We start from the raw sequence: 7,299 nt of genomic DNA, 5'->3' as shown, positions 1-7,299 counted from the left end.
TGAGATGGTAAAAGTAGGCGGTGTTTAGGAGACTTTCTGAAAACATTACCTACATCGAGCTGCTGAGCAAGTCAGACAATTTGTCATGTCCTGTGACACATACTGAAACTCCCATTTCCTCTTAAAGAGCAGCAATACCAAATATATATATCACTGAAAAGTCCAAATTATGTTTTTCAAAACCGCTCAAATAAATTTAAGCTGAAGTTTAGATATATACGCTTCTCTAGAGTGAAGGCATTTATTTATGATTTCAGGCAGATCTTACAATGTGCTCGTTGGAAATATTTCCTTCATCACCTTTATAGAAGATGATCTCTGACTTAAATCTTACTTAACAAGAAATACACTCAGAGATTTAGCTCACTCTGTCAAATTCACCAACAAAAGAATTTCAGATTTTGGTTTGTTTTCAGCTAAAATAGCAAATCTACTTGCAGCTGATACACAGTCAGCCCGAGAAAACTCACTTCCTTCCCCTCATGCGTCATGTGAGCACTCCTATTTTTAAAACATTAATTGCACCCACACTTCTGGTTAGAGGTTTGCTTAGTCAGAATTTGAAAATATTGGAAATCTGCACCAACTGTCAAGCTTGGTAGTAGTGGCATCATACTGAGGGTCTGTTTTGCTGTTTGTGGTTCTGGTGCATCACAAAAAGTGGAAGGAATAATGAAAAAAGTAGACTGCCTCTTTATACTTCACCTCAAGTCAACAGCAAGATAGCTGGAAGTTGGAAACAACTGGTTTTGAACTAGAAAAACAGGGTTGTCCCTAACCTTGACCCTATTCAAAATGTATGGGCTAAAAGAGGATTTTATGCCAGAAAACCAACCAATTCATGTGAACTGATGAGAATTGCCAAATATCCTGCCAGAATTATGCCAAGAGATTGTTGATGGCTACAAAAACTGTTAGGTTTATGCAATGGTTGTAAGGGACATTTTTTTCCAATATAAGTAGGGGTGTATGTATATGTCAGGATCTGTCTGTTAGGTTTTTGTGTTTGTTTACTTTCTGCTCAGCAGGTGCTTTACTGTTCATTCAGACAATTGGATTCTTTCTGTTTAATTTTGTTACTTCCTGGATTCTTGTGTTTTTAGTTAATATTTTCTTATAGATCTTGTTTCCCCATGGTTAGTTAACTAGTTAAGTTTCATTGGGCCTGATCTTCAAAAGGTTTGCGAGTACTAAATCGCACGCAAACCTGTTTGTGTCCGCAAAGCTGATCTACAAAGGACGTGGTAATCAGATTGCGTGTGCAAAATCACCAGATCTGCGGGCGCAAACTTTTTAGCATGTCTGCCTTCATGAATATGCAGAACACATGATAATGGCCCAAACGCGCAAATTTCTGGGAGGAGGATATGCAAATGTAATCCTTTACCACCCACAATGCGATTTTTCAAACCTGAAAGGGATTGCGGGTACAATTTTAACGTGTGAATTTAGCACGTTTGAAATTCAACTGCTAACTGGAAGGCAAAAATGTCTACTGTCTTTGAAGGAGGTATAGATAAAATGACAGATGGTGTGGAGAAAGAATCTTCTGTACATGTGCCAACAGATTTGGGTTGGAAAAAAAAAATACAAATAGATGAGAATAGAGGATTCTATGTAGGAAAAAGACAGTGTATGCTTTAACCTTGTCACTGAAGAAAACACATTGCATTATTGACAGTAACATTGTGTCATTGCAAAACAGTCGGAGTTGGATCAGTTTGATTATGTTGTTTAAATGTGAACATATGCCAGGGGATGTTTTGTTGTAACCCTAACCCGAGTTAGGTCGAGCAAGATAGGAGAAACACGACAACAAAAGTTAACTAAGTGTAACAGTCCAGAAAAGCAAGGGCCAAACAAAACAGAAGGAAAAAATCAGCAACTGGATCAATCCCTGCATATTTCCAGCAACACTGCAGATGATCTGTTTGCTTTTCCTCTTGTTCCAGCCAGTAGCAGGCAGCCAGTAGCACACGCAATTTTCTCATTTAAATTGGGCGGTCTGCACCTGTTTTGCACCTAATATTCGTTGCACGCGCAATCTTTGAAGATTGTGCCCATTTATTGAAAGCGTAATTTATTTATAGTACATGCAAATTAGCACAAGCTATTTGGGATCTTTGAAGATCAGACCCATAGTTTACTTTCTCTGTTCGTAGACATGTCCCTGTTTCCTTCCTGCACTCCCTGCTCAATTAGTTTAATTAGACACTCTTCCTCAGTCTTCCTGCAGCACTTGTCCACACTCCACTTCCCTCAGTATTTAAGCTCTCTGGTTTTCATTGTTTGTCACCCTGTTTGTTACTCATTACATGTAGAATTGCATCAATAATGTTTCTTTGGTACAGACATTACAGTGTTGCTTGTTGCACTTTTCCTTTGTAGCAAGAAGATCCTAGGTTCAAACGCTGGCTCAGGTCTTTTCAGGCACTCCAGCTTCCTCCAAAACCTGAAATATTTGCTTGTTAGGTTAGGTAGACTGGCTTTGGGTATGAGTGTGCCCATGTCCTAGTTTCTATGTCTGTGGTGCTAAACCAAACATATTAATGATCCATTTGTGTAAGACTTATCAAACACACAGGCTCTGTGTCTGCCTGTGACACCATTCTGGAGAGGGGAATCGTCCGAGCTTCTGCTGGCAACAACTTAATGCTCACCTTCTACCGATGATCCATATGGCCCTGTCTTTTAGTGTTTAACCCTTTCTCTCTCCTAGACATGGAAATTGACTGAGCTTCTACTGTAACTAATTATATGTGCTCTCTTTCAGACTCTAACCTTGAAAACTGGCTCAGAGTTGATCTGTTCTTTCTTTCTAGGTGAAACGACTAAAGGAGCTACATCCATTAACATTTACTTTTCCTTCCCATAGAAAGTACTCCTGGATCAGTGCTTCTGTGTTCTTTTTGTGTCTCTGCTCTGTTCATTCAAACCCCCAGTCGGTCGTGGCAGATGGCCGCTCACACTGAGTCTGGTTCTGCTGGAGGTTTCTTCCTGTTAAAAGGGAGTTTTTCCTCTCCACTGTCGCTACATGCATGCTCAGTATGAGGGATTGCTGCAAAGTCAACGCCAGTGACTGTCCACTGTCTCTACATGCTCATCCGGGAGGAGTGAATGCCGCAAGTCACTGACTGGATGCAATCTGCTGGGTTTCCTTAGATAGAAAAACTTTTTATCCAATTTGAATAAAAAGCTAACTCTGACTACACTGTTCAATTGTTAGGATTAATTGGAATGTATGTACCTGACTTTTGTCTTGAGACAACATGTGTTGTGAATTGGCGCTATATAAATAAAACTGAATTGAATTGAATTGAACCAAGCCAATTAATCTCACATTCACACATTCAAAAAGCAGTTTGCTCTGCTGAAGATGAACCGATATAAATGTTAGGATGATTTTCTATGATGTGGCTCAGAGATAAATTAAATCAGAGTTATGTTAGACTGAAGTGTCCTGAAGTGTTTAAAGTGTGCCACCTATATTGGTCCTCTGGGAGGCATGAATCTTTGTGAGTCCTTTCAATGCAACGTCATGCAACTTCCTTTAAAACAAAGGCATTGTCTTGCAATTTGTAGGGGATTTTTTTAAGTTAAAATCTCCCTCATATCTGACTTCATTAATGACTCTGATGTTTGTGTTACTCATGTTTCCTCCACTTTCATCCTGATAGTAAAGCAATAAGCTTTCTTATCGCAAGGACGTTGTTAAGGACAGAACCATAAAAAAGCTGAATAATGTATTCTGTGTTAATTATTTAAGACTGTAGGAGTGTGCAGTTGAGAAAATCTGATCTATAGAGGTATTTTATAAAACAAGGAACTAAATGGTAATGTTACCTCATCCAGGGGAAGCCCGGGATATTTGTGGTTAAGACAGCTGCAACCCAGTGTGTTTAATGGATCATTTTGAAAAAAAGACTCCAGACACCCATAACCTAACATCTAATACTTGATATTAAGGCTCAAAACTGTCTGTGCAACTGGTATCTTCCCCTGGCTTTTAGCATTTTAATATTTATTGCAGCTTTGAGACTTTGAGGGGATGTGCAAATAAATCAAGTGTTGCCCTGTTGCAGATGGGAAAAAGCCAACACCAATGATTTAACCTGTCTTTATTTAATAAAATCTCTCCTCTCTGTTACGTTTTTTTTTTTTTTTTTTTTTTTTTACTTTTACTGAATTTAAGCTAATATATATTGTAAAATGTGTAAATGCGGAAAAGCATAAAACTACAAATTTTTTCAAGCTGTTTTTTTTAAAGTCAGGTTTAAGTTGACAGATGTGTGGCATGAGAATTAAACTTCAAGAAAAGCAGGTGTCTGTGTTCGCATCCTAAATACGACCCCATCTATTTCTGTAGAAACATCAAACCACCCTAATAAGTTCACAGAATGAGAGGAAGGAAAATGGTGACAAAATCCCACGAGAAAAAAAGTTGAACAGTATTGGAATAGATTCGGAGAACTGCAATGTATCTTGGTAAACGTGTGGTTGTGTCTTCTTTGGCTAACCCTCCTACTTGAAAAGGAAAAAAATACAGATATTAGTCTAATTTCTAAATAGTTTGCATTAGTCATCTGAAAACATCATTTTCATACATTTTAAAAGGTGCAAATGATTATACCTGTCACTTGAGAGATTGTGTTGCAGAACCGGTCAGTGAACTACTATTAACGTCATTTCCTGGTTAAAACCATTCCCACACATCAAAAAATAAACTTTTGACTCACACGATTCACCTCCTCAGTTTGATCTCATTCGAAGTCCAGCTACTTCTCCTTTCAAAAAACAAGCAAAATCCTGGATCACACAGCAGCAGCAGTGTGGCCATGTCATATGAAATGCATAACTGTTTAAATGAGGCGCACATTTGTTTGATCTTGAGTGGATGTGTTAATTTTATTACAGTGAATTTATTAGTACTAACTGGTTTCTGGACATTTCTGATTGCATTTATAGTAATTGTTTTTACTTTTTATTTATTTTAACTGTTAAAAGCCTTTCAAGGGACAGGTGCTGCGAATTAGCTATGGCTATAAGCTCTATGATACAGGCATCAGATTATTTTGCATAATGATCTATGTTTATTGTATCTGTCCCTACCAAATAAACATTTCAAAAAAAAAAAAAAAACTCTGGGTGATCTTCTCTCATAACTGAAAGACTGTAAGAAAAGTAGATCTTTAAAGAGCAAAACATAGCTACGCACACATAATACATGTTTCATATGGAGCAAATTTAAAGCCCCCAGTTAGACTGATATGTCCAGTCCAAAGCACTGACTACTGTGTCACCCATTCTCTAAGATCAAAATAGGTTTTGAAAACTATAGCAACAATGTGATGTCTTACTAATAAACAGGGGTGAAAGTGAGCCGGTACGGTCCGGTACCGCGTACCACTAAAAGATTCTGCGCCGGTGCGCAGTACCGGAAAGAGGGAAGAACGGCTGTCTGCTATGAAGCTGTCATTCGGAACCTGTCCGATGGTCGGGACAAAGCCCGGCATTTCTGCTTCGCTATTGAACTCACTGTTTAAAGCACTGTGAAGCTGCAGGAATGAGTGAGAGGAAAGCCGCGTCGTTACCAGTGATAAGAAGCTGATTCTGAACAAAAGTTGAGCATGTTGTAGTGTATATTTAGTCAATGACATGTACACACAACAGTATATATTTGATCACTTATTTTTTTGACATTTTAGGGGAAGCTGAGCTTCCCTTGCAGTCTTAGAGCAATCACCACAGCTGTTTATATATGCGTATATGCTCCCAGTGCCTCCCCACACCCTCTAGCTCCGCCCCTAAGTGCCGTGAAGAATTTAAAACTACTTTCACTCCTGCTAATAAATATATATGAAACAGAAAGAAGCGGGTAAGAAGGTATCATTATCCCCAGTGAAACCAGTCCTGTATGGACTGAAAGGCCATTCAGTAAGGAAGAAACCATTACTCCAAAAGCAACATTCAAATGCCAGATTACAGTTTGCAAATGCACTTAGGGACAGAGGCCTTAACTTTAGGAGACATGTCCTGTGGTCTGATAAAACTAAAATTGAAGTGTCTGGCTATCATTGACATTGCTACATCCAGAGAGGAGCCTACAACCTGGAGAACTAGGCGGTTGATTTGCTGCAAGAGCAACTGGTGTACTTCGCAAAAGGGCATCGTGAATAAAGAAAATTAAGTGGAATTATTGTAACAGGATATCAAGACACCATCCGGAAAGTTAAAGTGAATCTTTGAAACGGACATTGACCTGAAGGATACCATTAAATTACTTAAAAAGTGGCTTCAGGACAGCAAGGTCAATGTTTCGGAGGGTCCATCACAAAGTCTTGATCTAAATCCTATAGAAAATTTGTGGACAGAGTTGAGGAAGTGTGTGTGTGAGCAAGGCAGCCTGCAAACATGACTCAGTTACACCAGAGGGCTGTTTCACAAGACCAAGATTAAGCTGGGATTTTTTCGGATGTCCTTAATTAAGCCTCGACTCGGCTTCACAAAAGCCATAATACAAAATTTGCCATGATTATTTATTCTGTGAAGTTAACCTGCTCCAGACCAGGCTAACAGAAGGGCTTTCAGATAGGAAAGAGCATGTTGGGACAGGTCCGACCTGTTGGCTTTTTCTGACAATTACCTGCTTGAGCATTACTGGTTTTCTGGGGATGTCATCCTCTATCTGTACAGACTACTGGGTCCTATAAGTCAGCACTGCACCGAACCGAGCCATGCTTTGACCGTCACACAGATGATCTGTGTTGGGCTTAGATTGTTCGCTAGCGGTATGTTCACAAGGTAAGCAACACAATTTATGTGAATAAGCATCTTGGCCATTGTCAAAATATTTTACACTCTGTAAATTGAACCATTACACTTTGTGTTCTCAGGTGAACTCTGGTGTGCTGCCGGGAGACAAGGGTTATGCCTTTCAGACGTTTTTACCAACTCTGTTTGCAGACCCCAGACAGCAGGACAACGCACATATAATGTTGCCCATGGAAGAACAAGGGCCCACATAGAAATGGCATTTGGCCTTCTTAAGTCCTGTTTCCAGTGACTTTACCACCTGAGGGTCATCCCGGACAGGGCCTGTGATATCATTGTTGCATGCGCTATCCTTCACAACATTGTCTGTCTCAGGAAGGAAAGGGCTCCTAGGGAGGCCTTGGGATGCACTGGGATAATCTGGTAATATTTGCTGATGGTGTCAATGGGTGACTTGTCATAGACAAACATGTTATTAACCATTTCAGTCAAATGATTTATTCTTTGTGTGTGTATTCAACAAAAGAG

This window comes from Girardinichthys multiradiatus, chromosome 22, assembly GCF_021462225.1.
Source record: "Girardinichthys multiradiatus isolate DD_20200921_A chromosome 22, DD_fGirMul_XY1, whole genome shotgun sequence".
Taxonomy (NCBI): Eukaryota; Metazoa; Chordata; class Actinopteri; order Cyprinodontiformes; family Goodeidae; genus Girardinichthys; species Girardinichthys multiradiatus.
The sequence above is the reverse complement of the archived record's forward strand: the minus strand, read 5'-3'. Positions refer to the sequence as shown.